This window comes from Meriones unguiculatus, chromosome 14 (genome assembly GCF_030254825.1).
Source record: "Meriones unguiculatus strain TT.TT164.6M chromosome 14, Bangor_MerUng_6.1, whole genome shotgun sequence".
Taxonomy (NCBI): Eukaryota; Metazoa; Chordata; class Mammalia; order Rodentia; family Muridae; genus Meriones; species Meriones unguiculatus.
In genome coordinates, this window is record NC_083361.1 from 29,859,282 (window position 1) to 29,878,978 (window position 19,697).

Here is a 19,697-nt window from a genome sequence, read left to right on the forward strand (position 1 = left end):
CTAAAGAAGCTAAGCAAGAAGGAGGACCCTGGGTAAGATGTTCAATCCTCATTCAGAAGGGCAAATGCGATAGATATCGAAAGTAGAAGACATGTAACAGGACAGGAACCTACCACAGACAGCCTCTGAAAGACTCTACTAATCCAGATATCAAAGCAGAGACTGAGACTCTTAGCCAAACTTTGGACAGAGTACATGGAATTTTAGGAAAGAAGGAGGCGATGGAAAGACCTGGAGGAGACAGGAGCTCCAAAAGGAGACCAACAGAGTCAAAACAAGACAAAACAAACAAACAAAAACAAACAGGGCCCTGGGGGCCCTGCAGAGACTGAGATCCCAACCAAGGAACATGCATGGAGAGGACCTAAAACCCCTACTCAGATGTAGCCCATAGACTCAGTCTCCAAATGGATTCCCTAGTAAGGGAGACACAGGTTGTCTCTGGCATGAACTCAGTGGCAGGCTCTCTGATCACCTACCCCTGGGGGGTGCAGCCTTGTCAGGCCACAGAGGAAGACAATGCAGTCAGTCCTGATGACACCTGATAGGCTAGGGTCAAATAGAAAGGGAGGAGGATCTCCCCTATCAGTGGACTAGGGGAGGAGCATAGGGGGATAAGGGGGAAGGAGGGTGGGATTGGGAGGAGATGAGGGAGGGGGCCACAGTCGGGATACAAAGTGAATAAACTGTAATAAATAATAAAGACAAACTAACTAACAAAATCAGAAAGGAAGGAAGAAAAAGAAAGAAAAGAAAGAAAGAAAGAAAGAAAGAAAGAAAGAAAGAAAGAAAGAAGAATTTTTAGTTGGGCAGAGGTGATGCATACCTTTAATCCCAGCACTCAGGAGGCAGAGGCAACCTGCCTCTGAGTTTGAGGCCAACCTGGCTTACAGAGTGAATTCCAAGATAGCCAGAGCTATACAGAGAAACCATGTCTCAAAAAGCAAACAAGTAAAAATCATGTTTCCACAAGAGTAGACAAGTTTGTATGCATAGTAAAACTACCACAGTTCATAATATCCAATGTAAACCAGAGTGTTTCAGGCAGCATTCACCTGTGTTGTGTGGTGTGTTGGCACATGTATTGCAAAATACACACACTGTGTGTCCAGAACTAAGTCTGTGAAAAATACCAGGTTACAACATGGGCAAGCACTGCTAGCAAGAACTCAGATTCATTGCTGGTTTGATTTTGAACTATTATTTGTTTGTTGCACATTCAGAAATCTTTTACTGTTGCCAAATATTTTGAGATTCCCCACACTGTATTTCATAACATTTATATGGGGTCAGTCATGTCCTATAGTTCAAGAAGCTGTGAATTTAAACATTTCATGTCCTTTTTTAAAAGATTTTATTTATTTATTTTATGCATATTAGTGCTCTATCTGCATGTGCACCTGCATGCTAGAAGAGAGCAGTTGAGGGGATAGATGATTGTAAACCACCATGTGGTTGCTGGGAATTGAACTCAGGATCTCTAGAAGAGCAGGCAGTGCTCTTAACCACTGAGCCATCTCTCCAGTCCCATATCCCGCAGCTTTTTTTTTTTTTTGGGGGGGGGGAATGGTTTCTCTGTGTAGCCTTAGCTGCCCTGGATTTGCTTTGTAGAGCAGGCTGTCCTCGAACTCACAGAGATCTGCCTACTTCCGCCTCCACAAGTGAGTGCTGGCACCTAAGGCATGTGCCACAATGCCCAGATTTGTACATGCCTTTAATGTTTGGACCTTATAGGCTGAATCAGAAGGATTATGAATTGGGATTAGTCCTTGTCTCAAAAACAAGAAAGAAAAGAAAAGTAGAAGAATGTGGAGAAGAGAAGAGGAAGAGAAGGAGAAGGAGAAGGAGGACCTCTGAGCAACAGGGGAGTCATTACTTGTAGCTAAAGTATCAGGGATGGCAAGTTGTCGGAGGAGCCATCTGAGCTGGCTCTGGACTCTGAGACATGACAGTAACTGTAGTACTTCATGGGCAGAACAGTCACAGTGGAGGAGATGGCAAATGTATCATTTATGGGAGAAATGGGAGAGCCTTGTTTGGAGAATACGATAGCTAGAATCTTTGGTTATAAAGATCACATTACTTAAGATGATAGTGATTTATTTCAAGGTTAAATGGAAAAAGAAAAAGAATTTCAGTCATGTAGATTAAGGCTTTGAAGGGTATTAAATTCAGTTTGGGACCTTAGAGGCTATACTAGACCCCAGAGAACCCAGAAAATCAGGTATGTTGTCTGGATGTTTTTCTGGGCTCTGTCTGTATCTAATGGTCCTGTGTAATTTCCCTCTATGCTTCTGAATACTAAAAATTCCTGTCTGCCTCCTGCTTCTGCTGTGTCATAGCTTCTAGTCAGAACACTTTTTCTGTGTACCTTCCAGCTTCTGACTCTGTTATTAAGTACTTATTATCTGAGTCTCAAATTCAATCTTTGAAAGAAAAAATTTGATTCTTCTGGTTAATTATTATCATTTCTATTGAACAGCCATCTGGGACAGGCTATGAATAGCCTTGATTAGGTCAACTGGATGTGTCAAAGGGAACAGTGTTCCATAGAGCTCTACATTCGGACAACAAAGACTTAGCTTAGTTAGTTGACTGCTTGCCCAGCCTTGGGCTCTTTCCCCAGAACCACAGAAAACTGGGCATGGTAGTGCGTGGCTGTAATCCTGGCATATAGGAGAGAATTGAACTTTGGGCCTCAGGAATGCTAGCAGAGAGCTCTACCCTGAAGCTATATAGCTATATTCTTATCTGAGGAATGATTTCTTGATGGTCCTTTCCCTCCACGTACAATCTCACTGCCCATGACAGGTCCAAGTTTCTAAATACATTTTTTTAAAGATCTTTTGTCATTATATATATTTTCAGCTTCATCAATTTCTTCTTTATGAAATCATTGATCTGATTAAGAATGACTTAACTTGCAATTGATTTTCATAGGTGGGAAGAGTTTTCAAAGAAACATTTTCATCTTTTCATCCATGACAACCATGCCAGACTCCCTGAAAGCTGAGTGCAGTGGTTCAATGCCTGTGATCTCAGCACTCAGCAGGAAGAGCTAAAAAGGACCAAGAATTCAAGGTTGGGATGGAGGGATAGCTCAATGGCTAAGAGCAGTCATTTCTCTTATAAAAGCCCCACTTAGGTTCCCAGCACCCAAATAGTGTAATTCCAGTTTCAAGGGCTCCTGCAGTATGTGGTACACATACTTATGCTAAGGCACATACAAACAGATTAAAATTAAATAAGTGTATTTTTAAAGAGTTCAAGCAAATCCTAGCTACATAGCAAATTCAAGGCCTATCTGGGCTTGCCTCATAAAGCCAAACCAAGACAAAAACTGAATTGACAAACAAATAAACAAAAAAATGATTCACTGCACAGCCAAGTTTTCTTCAATAGCAAAACGACAGTATATTTGTTTATAGGTAAAGCACTAATTATATCACTACAAGCACTCACAATATGATCTCATTTAGCTCTCACAATAATTTATGTAGGGGCTGGAGAGATGGCTCAGAGGTTAAGAGCACTGGCTGTTTTCCATAGATCCTGAGTTCAATTCCCAGCACCCATGTGGGGCTCATAACCACCTATAATGAGATCCGGTGCCCTCATATGGCCTCCTGGCACACATCCAGGCAGAATACTGTATAAATAATAAATAAATCTTTAAAGAAAAAAGAATTTATGCAGTGTTATTGTCTCCATTTTTTCAAACAGAAAAACTGAGACAGATGTTAAGTCACCTGTTAAAAGTCACATAGTTAACTTGGTGTGAGGGTTCATTTCTTTGATCCTAGCACTAGAGAAAAAGAGGTACTCTGAGCTCCAGACCAGCCTGATCTATACAGTAAGTTTCATGTTAGACAGAGCTACATAGAGACCCAGTTGCAACCCCCTCTAAAAATAAAAAGAGGGAAGAGCGCGCCTATCCAATCTCATTTGAATTTTATCTTGAATCTTGGCGATCAGATTTTATTTATTTCTTCGAATTCTTGAAATTCCCCTTGATTAATTTATTTTTAAAATTTTAATTATTTTTTTAGTCAGTATCTCAATAATATAACACACACTGATTACGATCCTTCTACTTTTAACTCCTGAGTGATGATGAGATTACACAGCATGATTCTTTTCGTTTTGTTTTGTGTTGTTTTTTGAGACAGGGTTTCACTCTGTAGCCCGGATTGGCTTCGACCTTGTGGCAAGTCTCTTGCCTACGCCTTTCCGAGGATGGGATCACAGAAATGTTTAAAATTAAACAAGCAGACTTGTGTTTGTGTGTGTGCTTTATTATTCATTGAATTTTGGAATGGATTGAGGTGAATGGCTCTAGGCAAATGTCTTTGTATTCAGGGGGTAGTCTTCATCACAAATTAAGCAGCCGAGTTTCCTGCACATGTAGAGTGCAACAGATAAGCCTTGCCCTGGAACAAACACCTTCGAGATTATGGTATTCCCCAGCCAGGTAAGTATAAGTGTCTTTGATCGCCATCTAACCAGTCTTGGAAGCTTGCAGATTTTGACAGGCTCTCTCTCCTAGCTCCGGCTGTTCTTCAAGTCCTGATCCTCCTCTTCCACTTCCTGGGGACTAGGCTCTAAAGGGTTCCACACCTGGCCCACGCACTGAGACCTTTACCACCAAGCAGCTTCAACTGAACCTGTGTACGGTGTTTGCAGCTTGGACCACTTCTTGACTAGATTCTGGTCTCAGCTCCAGAAACGAAACGCAGGGACAACAGGTCCAGGAACACTAGGTGCGTGGCGCGGGCGGGTCCCGGGGCGCTTCCTGGTGCTGACTCAGTCCTTCCGGTCAGCCAGCCGCGTCACCGCGAGCATTCCCGGCTAGGAGATGCAGACGCCAGAGTCACCGCCGTGCTTGGCCCCTGACTCAGCCACTTCCGGAGCATCTGAGCATCGCAGCGTGGCCGTTAGATTCGCCATTCCACCTGCTCTTCTCTCCTGCCAGAAGGGGATCCGCAAAGCTCTTCCCGGTGCTGCCTCAGCCTCCTGTTTAGAAACCGAGAGTCAGGGGCACAGATCCTTACTCCCACCTGTGTGGCAGGATTTTCATGCTCTGGCTGCTTTAATTAGCCAGGCTAAGCAACGTGTCCTTAATAAGCCAGTTAAAAAAGTAAATTAGTGTGGAAAAGCAGAAAAAGATTCATTCCAGCAGGCCACAGTAAGAAAAGAGACAGAGTTAAGAATGAGGGGACAACACACTTGCACCCCTTCTCAAATCCATTTTCCTTCATGGGATTAAGGTTGAAGTAGAGGGCCATTGTTAATGATCGAAACGTTGGAATGACCTAATGGCATGGCATGGTATCTAAATGTAGTTTATTGGAAGCAGGGGAGTGGGGTGAGGGAGAGAAGGGGAGAGGGGGGGAGGGAGAGAGAGAGAGAGGAGAAGAGGTACAGAAAGAGGAGAGCAGAGGAAAGAGAGAGCAGAGGAACCAAAATGTCTGGATTATGTAGTGAAGGGGAGCCCCTGCCCCTGGGCTGGAAAGTTCAGGGTAGAGTTGAGGAAGGGGTATGCCAGCCTTGCCCTGCAGCATAGAAATCCAGGGATGCCTGAAATGATAGTAACACGCCTAAACAGGTGTGAGCAATGTGTGGCCCCACCCATCAGTGACCTTAGTTTTATCTGCTCCACTGTGTCCTGCAAAGTAATCTGACAAATTGCCAGTATATAGTCTCTTTGAATTTATCTCCCCTCTTGCAAAGGAGTCAAAGGGAGGGGCTCAAGTATTCTTTAAAATGTCCTTTCTTTTTTTGGGTGGGGGGAGGGGAGTTTTGAGACAAGGTTTCTCTGTGTATCCTTGGCTGTACTGGACTCGCTTTGACCTCCAATTCCCAGAGATCTGCCTGCTTCTGCCTCCCTGAGTGCTAGGATTACAGGCTTGTGCCATCACACCAAGCCGTTTTCTTTCTTTTACCACTGTTTCCAAGAGCCGTTTAATCTGGCTGAATTTCACCTAATATATGGATGCAACAGGAGTGACTATAGCCATCTTGATGTTCCTGGTGTAACATAAAGGAATTTGATAGATCCTAGCTTTTGTTACAACTCTTCATTTTTGTTGTTTTGAGACAGGGTTTCTCTGTGTATCCTTAGCTGTCCTGGACTTGCTTCATAGACTAGGCTGGCCTGGAACTCAGAGAGATTTCTCTCCCTCTGCCTCCCTGAGTGCTGGGATCACAGGTGTGAGTCACTGTGCGCCTAGCTTGTTACTACTCTTCAAATAACATTATTTTCATTACATTTATTTGTGTCTGTATGCATGTGTATGAGTGTGTGTTGGACATGCGTGCTATGGGCAGAGTACAACTTCGAGAAGTTGGTTTTCATCTTCTCCCATGTGGTCCTAGGGATCAAACTCAAGTTGTCAGTTTAAGCTGCAAGTGCCTTTCCTGGTGGAACCATCTCAATAGCCCTACAAGTGACTTACTGTTCAGTCTTGGGGCCATAACAACCTTCTTAGCCTTAGCCCTGAACATCTCAGTAGAGCATCACCTCAATGACTTCTGAGTGGTTTTTACATTCCTACCCAACCCATGCATAGTAGCCACATTCATTTTTGTCACACACTCTTTTCAAGTCATTTCTCTGCAGAGGAAAATTTAACTCTCCTTTGTTTAGAATAGAAAGCTACTTTCCTGCTTTATTACAGGATGGGTTACCCTTCCCCAAACCTATCCCTGTTGTTATAAAAAATAAAACATCCCAATCATTCAATTTTACCAAAGAAGACTCCCAACTAGCTCAGAGAGGCAGAGAAGGTACCCAGCTGATATTCCTATTCAGCTCACCTTTCAGAAGCAAAAAGTCAAAAGTACCTTTTTCTTCTCCACGTTGTCTTAAATACCATTTAACTCAAAGGCCCTCCTTTCTTTTTAATCCCTGTGAGCTGGTTACTTGCTCCTCGTCGTCGTCATCTTCTTTTTCTTCTTTTTCTGATATTTTCAAGACAGGGTTTCTCTGTGTAGCCCTGGCTGTCCTGGACTCACTCTGTAGACCACGCTGTCCTCAAACTCACAGAGATCTACCTGCCTCTGCCTCCCATTAAAGGCGCCCACTACCAGGCTGGGCGACTTGTTCACTTCTTGACCTAAGGTTAACATTAAATCCTGTGTACAGAAAGCTTTTGGATTAAAGGTGTTTGCCAGGACTGAATCACTACACACAACTAGAAACAGGGTTTTACAGTTCACAATGGAATCAAGTATCCTGTAACACATCCCTGCCATTATGGTGCATGGATTGCTGTTCTCTGGAGCTCTAGTGGGGGCTGGGCACACAATTAATTATAGTGCTGTGTGATAGCTGCTTTGATTGAATATGATCAGGAGAGGGAGTAAGCAATGGTTAAGGTCTATCAGACAGATCTGAAATATCTGCTAGAGTACTGGTTAGCTGCTCCTCAATGTCACCTCCTCTGACACCTTTCCAGCTTTTCGATAGGTCTTTTAACTTAATTTTTTAATTATATTTAGTTTGTGGAGGCTAGGAGTATATGTCACTATTATTTAAAAAAAAAATCCTAACCGTTCTATTTTACCAATAAAGCCTCAGAAGCCAGATGCTGGGATGAAAACCTGCTAGCTCAGAGAGGCTATGAAAGCACTCATCTGCCCTTCCTTCTCAGCTCTGGTCCAACAAAGGCTCACTAGCTCAGCTAGGAAAAGGCCAAAAAAACCCTAATACCTAAGCTGAAGCCCCAAAGAGCTAGCTCAAAAAGCTTCTTCACACTGTTTTAAATACCCCTCAACTCAAAGTCTCTCCTATTTTTTAATCCTCATCAGCTGGTTTCTTGCTCTGCCTCTTGATTTAAGGTTAATTTTATTAAATCCTACGTACAGAAAGCTGTTGTCTTAAAGGTGTGTGCTAGGTAGGGCTGGGTGAACTACACCATAATCACCTGTTTACAACAAACAGAAAGTTCTTGGATTAAAGGTGTGTGTTAGGGCTTAACTAAAGACTGGATTTTACAGTTCACAATCTCTGAGATCACAATGGGATCAAATATCCTGCAACAGGCCACAACAGAGGACAACTTGCACAAGCCATTCTTTCCTTCTACCATGTGGGGCCCTAGAATTGAATTCTGGTAGTCAGGCTAGATTTGGTACCTTTCACTGACCAGCCCTGGGGAGATCTTAGATCAGCTTTATCAGAATCCTTAGTTGCTAGAGACCGTAGAGGCAATCTGAGATCATGTTATCCTTGGTATTCCAGAACTCATTAAATATCTAGTCCTATCCTTTTGAAATTTCTGATCTTCCTCTCTAGGTCTCATTTATGTAACTCACTTATGTAACCAACAGTGACCCTGAACTTCTGTTCCTCTTCTACTTCCTGAGTACTAGAATTACAGGCCTATACTGCCATCTCCCGTTTGCACAAAGCCAGGGTTTCATCCATGCTTGGTAAGCACGTTAACACCTGAGCTGCATCCCCAAATTGACCATTTACCAAAGGGTTCCCTCCTTTGGCTGCAATCAGCCACAGAGTGTAAGTGGTAGTGAAGATAGTTTGGGGACCTTCAGATTCCAACCCAACCTTCCCAAGTGTTCCCTAAGTCCTGAGTAGGACAGTATGGACCAAAGAAGAAAGAACTCAATCACTTGGGGCCCAGCTCCTCTTCTGGGTAGACCTGAGTTTGTCCTAGCATCAGCATCAGATGGCTTACAACTCCCTATAAATCCAGCTACAGGGGACCCACACCCTTTTCTGGCCTCCTGCACACATGGCATGTGCCACCACTACTCAGCAAGAAAATGACCTATCTTAATTAGAGACAGAGTTCTGAAATAATCATCAGGATGTCAAACAAACAGATAATTCTGGAAATTGAGTGCTGGAATGCTCTAGAATCCAGAAGCATTTCAGTTATAACGAGGATTAAAAAAGAGTGTCAAGGCTTTACTTGTAGAAGATCAGGAGACAGGAAAGACTATTGGAATTGGATACAAGGTACTAGGCTGATATCCATGCACTGGGTCAAGAATCAAAGGATCAAAAATGAAGCTGAACATTGAATATCTGATAGAACTGAGAGCTAAGGTTAGACTACCAATACCCTTGATAAACAACAATGATGCGTATTTCTTGGAGCTGAAGTTATGAGCAGACTATTGAGTGCTGGAAGTTCTAGTTGCTGCTATCTCTGGACAGGATTCTTTTCAATGACAAGACCAAGACTGCGCCACATGTAGCGCTGGAGACTTCCATGGAAGAGCACAGAGGGAGCCAGATGCTGGTTCCACAACAGGCTTGACAAACCTAGAATGTAGGTGGTGAGAGGACTCCGGCCAGCTAGAGCCAGGGGAGCATGGCTCTGTCAATTAAAATTAAACACCTCATCTAGCACAAGGTTTCCCTTTGCACCTTTATAAACTGCCATTTTCCTGTGTGCTACTTCTATCTACTCTCTATCCAGAGGCAATTCTCCAGAACAAATAGCCCTCCTCCCTCTGCCTTGCTCCCTTCCCCTTCTCCCTTGCCTCTTATTCCCTGCCCTCTATCCCTCTGTAGCAAATTTCTTTTGTGCTAAGAACTTGGTCTTGGAGGGTCCTGAGTCCATACTTTTCCTTTCAGGCAGTGACTTCTTTGGCTGAATATGGGATGAATGGTGGTTCATCCTCATTCTCAGCTTGACTATGTTGAAGCCACAGAGGATATGCACCCTTGAAAAGTCTGTTGGGGGTCTTTCTAGAAAGGTTAGGCTGAGGGGGAAAGACCCAGTCTGACTGTGGATGGCATCATTTCATGGGCAAAGGCTGCAGATCAGATAAAAAAGGAGAAAACCAAATGAACATCAACATTCATTTTTCTGCTTCCAGGGCTACATAGCAAATTGGCAGTTAGCCTAAGCTATGTGAGACTCTATCAGAAATGTCTATTAACCCCCTGTGTTCTAATCTGTTGAAAATAAAATTTTGGAAAAAATAAATTTATTTGGAAGGTATTAAGAAACAAAGACTGGGGCTGGAGAGATAGCCCAGAGGTTAAGAGCACTGGCTACTTTTCCTGAGGTCCTGAGCTCAACTCCAGCAACCACATGGTGGCTCACAACCATCTATAATGAGATCTGGTGCCCTCTTCTGGCATGCAGGCAGAATACTGTATACATAATAAACCATTACAAAAAAAGAAAAGAAACTCAGGAGTTCCTATCTGTAATGGTAGGCCTTTCAAGGTTGAGGCAGAGGGAATCAGAGCTCCAGTCTAGCTTTGGCTCCATAGTGAGACACTGTATCATGAGTTAAAAAAGAAGCAACTCCCTGAGAAGCCCACAACTACCTCCTTCCATGCCTTCTAGCTGAAAACTTTTCTTAGCCCTGTTGCTTAAACTCTGTGTAGTTTTAATAAACTCCAATTCTGTAACAAAAACAAAGAAAAGAATGGCTCATATTATCATCATGATCAGCAGCAGCACAGCATCTACATTTTTGAGAGAAGGTCTCACTTTATAGCCCAGTCCTGCTCTAACTCATGGTGATCCTCCTTCCTTAGTCCTCCAACTTCTGGGGTTACAGGCATGAGCCACTGTGCCTGGTCAAAAACACCGTAATTATAAAGAAGTGGTTTTCAACCTTCCTGATGCTGCCTAATGCCTAATGCTTCATAATGCTTTAATACAGTTTCTCATGTTGTGGGGACCCCCAGCCATAATGTTTTTTCCTCCAGAGACAAAGTTTCTCTGTGTAGCCCTGGCTGTCCCAGAACTCCACTCTATAGACCAGGCTGGTCTCAGACTCAGAGACTGCCTGCCTCTGCCTCTCGATGCTGAGATTAAAGGTGTGTGCCACTACTGCCTGGCCATAATTTTTATTTTTTTGGTTTTTAAAAATGATTTCTCTGTGGTACTGGCTGTCCTGTACAGCTTTGTAGACCAGGCTGTCCTCAAACTCACAGAGATCCTCCTGCCTCTGCCTCCAGAGTGCTGGGATTTCAGGCATGTGCCACCACGCCCAGCTCCATAAAATTATTTTTGTTGCTACTTCATAACTGTAATTTTACTGTTATGAATCATAATGTAAATATTTGATATGCCTGATATCTCATATGCTATGTGACACCTGTTAAAGAGCCTTTGACCCCCAAAGGGTTTGTGACCATTGTTAAAAAGAGAAGTATCTGTCTTATATGGAATCTTCCAAATTAGTTCTAAAACCCTATGCCCATCACGTATCTTGAGTTGCGAAAAGTTCGAAAACAAAACTGAAGTTTAAAAAAAAATGTTAAGTTTTGTTTTCTGAGACTGGGTTTCTTTGCATAACAGCCCAGGCTGGCCTTGAACCCCTGCTTCTGCTTCCCAGGTGCTGGGATTAAAGGCTAGACATTACTTTCAAACATGGGTGCTTCCTTCTACAAATTAACTTTACCTTAATTGTTTGGGATTAAAGGTGTGTACAGCCAAGCTTTTCTTTATCTGAAACTTGTTCTATATGAGGCTGGCCTTGAACTCAGAGATCTGCTTGTCTCTGTCTCCTGGGATTAAAGGCAGACTACTGATCATACAGACCCAGAAGGTCTTGAGGTGTGATTTTTTTTTTTTTTTGGAGATAGGGTTTCTCTGTGAAACCTTGGCTGTCCTGGATTTGCTTGTAGAACAGGCTGCCTCAAATTCAGGGATCTGCCTGCCTCTGCTTCCCTGAGTGCTGGGATTACAGGCATGTACCACTGGGCCTGGCTTTTGGCAGCCAGGTTCTGAATTAAAGATCCTCTACAGAACACTGACTATAAAATTTATTTCTGTGACTGTAGAACTAGAATGTTGTAGGTGTGGAACAGATTTTCTTGGGCTAAGTTCAGACCCCTCAATAGCTATTTACGTCTTATATCAGTGTTTGACCTAACATTCTGATGACTATCAGGTAAAATCTTTTTGGAATGTATGAACAGTTTTCTAGCTTCCACCAAGCCAAAGGCTAAGAAGGTCATGAAATATCTGAGGCCTCTAGCAGAGACTTCCCTGCTTTGTTGTAACCTCACAATGTTCTCCCAATGCGCCACCACAGCCGGCTCCTCTGATGTATTTTTAAGAATATGTTTGTTTCATTGCTTTCTTTGTTCTGTGGATAGAAAACTTTCATGAGCATGGTGTGGTGGTGCAAATCTTTAATCACCAACACTCAAGAGGCAGGGCCAGGAAGCCTTTCTTTGTTTGAGAGTAGCTTGGTCTACATATAGTGAGACTGTCTTAATATAAAACAAAACACTCCTAAACCCTTTTCTTCTTCTTTTTTTGAAGCAGGGTTTCTCAGTATAGCTTTAGCTATCCTGGATTTGCTTTGTAGACCAGGCTGGCCTGGAACTCACAGAGATGCCCCTGCCTCTTTCTCCCTGAGTGCTGGGATTACAGGCGTGTGCCACAGAGCCCAGCTATCCCCAAACCCTTTAATGAAGTTGTTACCATGTTCTGGGGTAATCTGATTCCATGTACCCTGGGGCATTGTCACTCATATTTGGTTCTAGAAGAAAATACTTGTTAGTCCCTTTGAAAGCACTATTCTGTTTTTGTATCATCAACTTACTGGGAAAGCACTCAGTGAATATCTAACTTGTAGAGTACAGGATGCTCATAAGTATTCAAGATGCAGAAAGAAATAACACAAGGAATTTGTCCTCGTTTAAATAGTTAAGAGTTGACAACCCTGGGCGCCCCCTTTAAAATTTTTTTATTGTTATTTTAAAAGATTTGTTTTATGTATATGTACGTGCTCTTCTGCATGCCAAAAAAGGGCATCAGATCTCGGTATAAATGGCTGTGAGTCCAAGACCTCTGGAAGAGCAGATAGTGCTCTTAACCACTGAGCCATCTCTGTAGGTTCCTGGGCCCCCTTTTGCCTTTCTCATTTACTTGGAACTCACTGATGAGGCTGCTCTGTAAGTCAGGCATCCTCCAGTGCTGGGTCAATACAAGATGCACAACAATACCTGGCTGACATGGGTTCAGGGACTGAATTCAGGTCCTCAAGCTTATACACTCAGTACTTCACTGATTGAGCTGTCCTTAGAACTTTCTGTCCCCCTTTTATCTACTTTAACCCCAGGATTATACATGTCATCAAATAGCTACCATTAAGTGATTTTCTTCATCTGTGCCAAACATGATGCTCAGTTTAGAATATACAGAAACAAACCAGAAGGTGGTGGCAGATGCCTTTAATCCCAGCACTTGGGAGGCAGAGGCTGGTAGATCTCTGAGTTCACAGTAAGCCTGATTTAAAGAGGGAGTTCCAGGATGACCAAAGCTACACAGAGAAGCTGTTCTATTTCGAAAAACACAAAACAAACAACAAAAAAGGTCTGTAGTAGTTGTCTTACTCTGTAACTCTCGTTAGGTTAAGGCCCAATCTTATGAAGGCATTTTCTCAACTGGTGTTCTTTTTTCTTAGATGACTCTATCCTGTGCCAAGTTGATATAAAACTAGCCAGCAAGTACCCTAGCAGAGAACTCATAAGAGTATGAGCCCCCTCCCCTCTCTCTTTTGGGTCTAAATGCAATTGACAGAACTAAAGGCTCTGTCTTTTCTGTCTCCTTCCTTTTAGGGGCACATCATGGCTCTATGTCTGTGGGTATTATCTCTCACAATAAAGCTGTCTTCTGAAGGGTAATTCATATAATTTTCCTTTCTATGAAACAATAACATCTTATTTTACACTTCACTTTATTTTTTAAGTGTGTGTGTGAGCACATGAGTACAGGTCCCTCAGAAATTTCAGAGCCCATGAATCAAGAATTACAGGTCATGCCAGGCAAGGTGGCACATGACTGTAGTCCCAGCACTTGGGGAGGCAGAGGCAGGCAGATCTCTGTGATTTCAAAGCCAGCCTGGTCTACAAAGTGAGTCCAGGACAGCCAAGACTACACAAGCAAACCCTATCTCAAAAAAAAAAAAAAAAAAAAATTACAGGTCAGTTATTAACTGCATGATGAGAACTGTTTTCACATTTTCTGAAAGGACAGTGTATGCATTCCTCACCACTGAGTCACCCTGTAAGCCCTCCATCCTATTTTTTTGAGACAAAATTCTCTCACTGAATCTGGGATTTGCCATTGCAGTCTAGCCTGCAAGCTCTTGGGATCAGCCTCTTTCTCTCCCAAGCATTCTACTAGGCCAGGTTTTTTTATGCTGCTGGGCACCTAAAACCATACTTATTTAGAAAGGACCTCATGGATTGAAATATCTCCCCAGATTCCTTAAACTTCTTAGAACATTTTTGGCAATAATTATTTTTTGTATAATTCAATAAAAATTTTGACCACTTGTTCATGTCAGACATACCTTTGACCTTTGAGGAAATAGCAATAGATGAAACACAGTAATTACTCTCTTGGGCTTTGTTTTCTAATTAAAGAGGTGTGATGAAACAAATACCTACCTACTTCCTGATATAATGAGGACTGGTAATATGTCTTATGGAAAAACCAATACAAAACAGTTTATCTTATTAAAAAACAAAAACAAAAAGGTTAACATAGAGCAGGCAGAACCTGGAAGGTGAAGGAAGGAGGATCAGAAATTCAGGGCTGAATTGTCAGAAAAAAAAAAATTCAAGGCTGTCCTCAGCTTCATTGTCAGTTTGAGACCAGCATAAAACACATGAAATCTTGACTCAAAGATAAATAAATAAAAACAGGATATCACAGTCTGATTTGCTCAGATAAGGTGAACTCTTTAGAGATCTTTTTGGTGGGATATGTACAACAAGATTCTCTTTGTAGCTCTGCTTGGCCTGGAACTCCCTCTGTCCACCAGGCTGTCCTTGAACTTGTGATGCTTCTCCTTCATTTGCCTCCTGAGTACTATAATTATAGGTAAGAGACACCACACCAAGAGACTTTACTGGCTTGATCAAATCACAATACTCAGAGAAATATTACAGGCATCAAAGCTTGAACAGCTATTGTTACTTTTTGAGTTTTTAAAACTTTTTATTGATTTTTTTTGTGTGAATTTCATACCATGTACCCCAATCACTCATCTCCCTGTCTCTTGGTATTCATCCTCCACCCTTCCCCCCGAAAACGAAATAAGGTGGAATAAAGATCTTGTTGTAGAAGCTGTAATGTGTAGTATGTGACAATGTGTCACATAGTATATACCTGTCTGTCCACATCTTTACTTGTTTATTTTATTTTTACATCTTGTAAATGGTCATTGCAGTGAGTCATTGGTCTGCTTGAGGCTTCTGCTATACTATCTATACTGGATCCTCACTGGGACTCCTCTTGGATATTGTGTTGTTCCCTGTGTCATAAGAGATCCTGCAGCTTTGGATCTGCAGGACTGGCCCTTTCATGTGTTCCAGTAGATCACAGACTGGGTAGATGTGGGGGTGAGCCAACTCAAAACCCTGGATCTGGGTCTGGTAGGGAGTTGAGTTGATCATCCAACCAGTTCATCTGTGCCTGCACCACTAGAGTGAGCTCTCCAGCACTGCCCTGGCTGGCAATGCCACAACTGGCAAGGGGCAGGGTCAGCTCTTCTGCTCTCATGTCCTAGAGGCCAGCATACCTGTGCCTTCACCACCAGGGCCAGGTCTAGGCAAGGTGCAGAGCCCATTCTCCTGAATGCTGCTAGTGAGGGGCAGGACCTTCTCTCTCTCTCTCTCTTTTCCAGATAGAGACAGAATTTCTCTGTAATACTCTGGCTGTCCTGGACTCACTTTGTAGACCAGGCTGGCCTAGCCCTGGTTAGCACTTCAACTCTCATAACCCAAGGGTCAGCTCTCTTGCTTGCTGCAGGCAACAAGGGGTAGAGGTAGGGAATTTCTCCCTTGCCCAAGCCTACTCATGGCAGACTAGGGGTGAGGCTGATTCCCTGGAGTGTAATGGCCATAGAGGGTTGGGGCCAGCTCAGCACAGTGCCTTAGGTTGCAGTCCAGACCAGGGACATCTGCATGACCTTTTGAGATAACACAGGCTTGGGATATCAAAACAGACCCTGGTAGCCATAAAACCATGGATCCAGCTTGGTCTCTGGATGCAGCCTGGGCCTGGATTCTCCATGGCCTCAGGCAGAGGCACAGGCTACTCAGGATCAGCATGTTGCCCCGTTGGCAGCATGGTTCTCAGATATCCATGTGGTTTCTGGTGGCAGGTCAGACCTGCCAACAGATATCCCTTTGGTCTTTGGTGGTAACGTGCCACAGATATCAACACAGAACCCAGCTGCAGCAGGACCATGGATCTAGACATGGCCCTTGGCAGCAGCCTGGACTGGGACCTCACCATAGCCTCCTCATAACTGTTTATCACTGTCGTCCACTCTCCAGTTCCGCCTTTCTCCACAGTGTACAAACCCCTCAGCTTTGCTTTCTCTTCCATCTCTCCACAGCCTTCTCCATCTTTCCCATCACTCCATCAGTTGTCTATTCATCATAGTAGTGCCCACAGCAGGTGCTTGGGTGTCTTTGTTCTTGCTGCCCAGGCCAGCATGGGGTTTGTTTCTTGTTTGTTTTAATTTTTGTTTTTTCGAGACAGGGCTTCTCTGTGTAGCCTTGGCTGTCCTGGACTAACTTTATAGACCAAGCTGGCCTAGAACTCACAGCAATTTGCCTGCTTCTGCCTCCCTGAGTGCTGGGATCACAGGTGTGCGCCACTGCACCCAGCTGTTTTTTTGTTTTTAAGATAGGTTCTCCTTCTATAGCCTGGGCTGGCCTTGAACTCATGGCATTCTTCCAGCTTTAGCCTCTCCATTTTAGGAATTACAAGCATGAGCTACCATACTTGGCTCAAAGTCTGAGTAGTTTAAACTCTTGTCCAGTACTCTCCCTACTCACACAAATGAAAAGGCAGCTGAAGGTGCCTGTATTCTTTCCACACACAGGTGATGTCGAGCCAAATAATTTGGCTTGTTTGGTTCCCCTTAACTGAAACTGTCATTCTCCTCTTTATACTGCTGTGACCATATGTGAAAATGCCAACCCTATCTGCCATGTTTTCATTCCAGCCTATCAGCTCTTTTCCAGGCATCCCACTGACTTCTGGTCTGCCTTGCTTGATGCTGCCTGGATAGTGGCACTTAAAAATGAGTTCTCAAGTCAGGCTTGGTGGCATATGCCTATTATCCCAGGGCTTTGGATGTGGAGCAGAACCCTGTTGGGGGGTGGGGAGAAGGCACTGACTCTCTCCAAATGCCTGGCTTGGGTCACTGCATTCTTAGCTATTTCTAGACAACATTCTTTCTTTGGCTGCCTGAGCAGTCATTCTTCTTTTTCTGCTGCTATGCTGCTTTCACCCCTGCTTTAGACTGAGACACATGTACATGGGAAGCATGAAGCTCAGGGCTCCAGGTTTTTTGTTTTTCCTACACAGCTAAGGAAAAGGTGCTGCTTTTACTAAATATCTCTGGCCAAAAAGGTAAAAATAGATATCAACTGCACAGCAAAACATATGCACTGTAGTAGTATCAAACTAAAAAAAAAACAAAAAAAGAAATTACAGCCATTGCTATTACAGAGAAACCCTGTCTAGAAGAGAAACTGAAAAAACCAAAGACATGGTTTCTTATAATCAAGGCTGACCTTGAACTCACTATGCAGCAGAGTATAATCCTGAAAAATGAGAACCTAATTTTTTTGGCATGTGGTTTGAGTCTTACTATAAAGTTAGGACTGGCATGAAACTTACTATGTAAGGTAGGCTAGCCTTAATCTCCACGTAATCCTTCTGCCTCTGCTTCTCATGTTAAGCACTTCTCTCCCTATTTCTGTTTCTAATTCTGTGATTACAAGAAAATCACCAGTTCCTTGACAGTGAATCTTTTTATGACCAGCAGGCTCAGACCTGCTGTAATAATTCTCTTTGCATACTTGGTGATAAAGGCATCCTTGGGGAGGCTTCAAAGTCAAATGAAGGGGCTGAGTGTGGTGTGGTGACACAAGTTTAGTATTACTAGCACTTCAGAAGCTGAGGCATGAGAACAAAAAGTTCAAGGCCAGCTTGGAATACATGATTAGACCATGTCTGTCTCAGAAAATGAAAAACAAATAAGAGCAAATGTAAATTATTTAGGCTGACACAGCCAAAAATAGCTAAAAATGAAAACTTCAAAGGAAATGAAGAGCAACCAGTTAAGAGTAGTCATTAATGGAAAGCCTTAATAAAAACAGGTAAAGGGTATAGACATAAACAGCTCTGATTGGGGCTGAGATTTATCTTCCTAGTGAGTATATTGTCCAGAAGACCCTGGGTTCAATTCCCAATACTGAAGACAAAGTATTTTCAGTGAATTGGTATTACAGAATTTACTTAACCATTTCTTCTAGTGTTGGATTACAAACTTAATTCATTGTTTCTATCATGTGAACTGCAATTCCCAGAAAAAAAGCTCAAACCAATAGTAAAGATTCTAGATAGGTGACTGATGGAATAGAATGTCATGACTATGGACAGCTGGCAGGCTTCAGATCCAGAGCCAAGAACCATTCATGAAGCAGGGTCCAGTGGCTCATCCCTTTAATCCCAGCACTCAGGAGGCAGAGGCAGGCATATCTCTGAGTTCAGGCCAGCCTGGTCTACAAAGTGAGTTCCAGGACAGTCAGGACTACACAGAAACCCTGTCTGGAAAAACCAGGAAAAGAAAAGAACCACTTACCTCTATTTTCATTTTTGGTACTTTAATTTTTTTTTTTCTTTTTTTGAGATTGGGTTTCTCTGTGTAGACCAGGCTGGCCTCAAACTCACAGAGACCTGCCTGCCTCTGCCTCCCTGAGTGCTGGGATTACAGGCGTGTGCTACCGCACCTGACTTTACTTTTCATGGAATAGGTTTCTTTAAATGTGGGTCCCAGAGACCGAACTCAGATTATCAAATTTGGAGACAAACAACTTTATGCCCTGAGCTGCCACCTCCCTGGCTGTCAGATTGTTTCTTATAATTATTGGATAGGAAGATTCCAATCATCCCCTCTTTTTTTTTGTCCAAATTTTAAAATACACTGCCAAGTTGCTTTCATGAATAAATTCCCATGACTTCCGATACCTGCTTTTAAGGAAGCTCCCGGGGGTGGGGATGCATTGATGGGACAGGGATCCTTCGGTGGCCAATATGTGTTTTGCATACCCAAGGTCTCGGATAAACGAGCAGCAAAATTAAAACAAACCTAAAACTTAAAGGGAGGACCTCTAATACACTTACAAGTGAGAAGCTGGATAGCTGTTCTGAGGGGCAGGAGCAGAAAAACTGTCCAGAAGATATGCCAGGGCTCTGGATACGCCAACTATGAGCTAGGGTGAATTTACCTGTGACAGGCGGGTTAACGGCGGGAATACATTTGTTTTGAACCAGAAAACCTGGATTCCAAACCCATTTCTGCCACTCAGAGGCACACCTCTGCCTTCAGAGGTCACACCTTGTCTCTGGGCCTCAGTTTTTTTGAGGATCAGGTAGGTTTGTCTCACGTTTTAAGTTTTCCACGATCTTCAGACCAGGCCTCCGTCTTCGGGAGTGCTTCTGACCCATTTGCAGTGGAACCTACCGAAGCTTCCGTAAGGAAGCGCCCACCAGTCGCGCGCAGGCACTTCCGGTCGGCGGGAACAAAGAGTTTGAAGTACTCCAGGCATCACTTCCGCGTGATTAAAGCTGCGCAGAGACGTCGATCCTCAAGCCGCAGACGCGTGACTTGGCACAGCGACTGCTCATGCGCCCCGCCCGCGTGAGGTGGGCGGGGCTCCG

General features: G+C 43.3%; 1 long non-coding RNA gene across 1 annotated transcript; it reads right to left on the reverse strand.

Annotated features, from left to right (window-relative positions):
• Window positions 1–4,536: 4,536 nt before the first annotated feature.
• LOC132647184 (uncharacterized) lies at window positions 4,537–19,683 on the reverse strand. The gene is made up of 2 exons (XR_009585494.1): window positions 19,161–19,683; window positions 4,537–5,013 (listed from the first exon to the last, which is right to left on the reverse strand). It is a non-coding gene; the product is annotated as an uncharacterized LOC132647184 (long non-coding RNA).
• Between the last annotated feature and the right edge of the window lie 14 nt (window positions 19,684–19,697).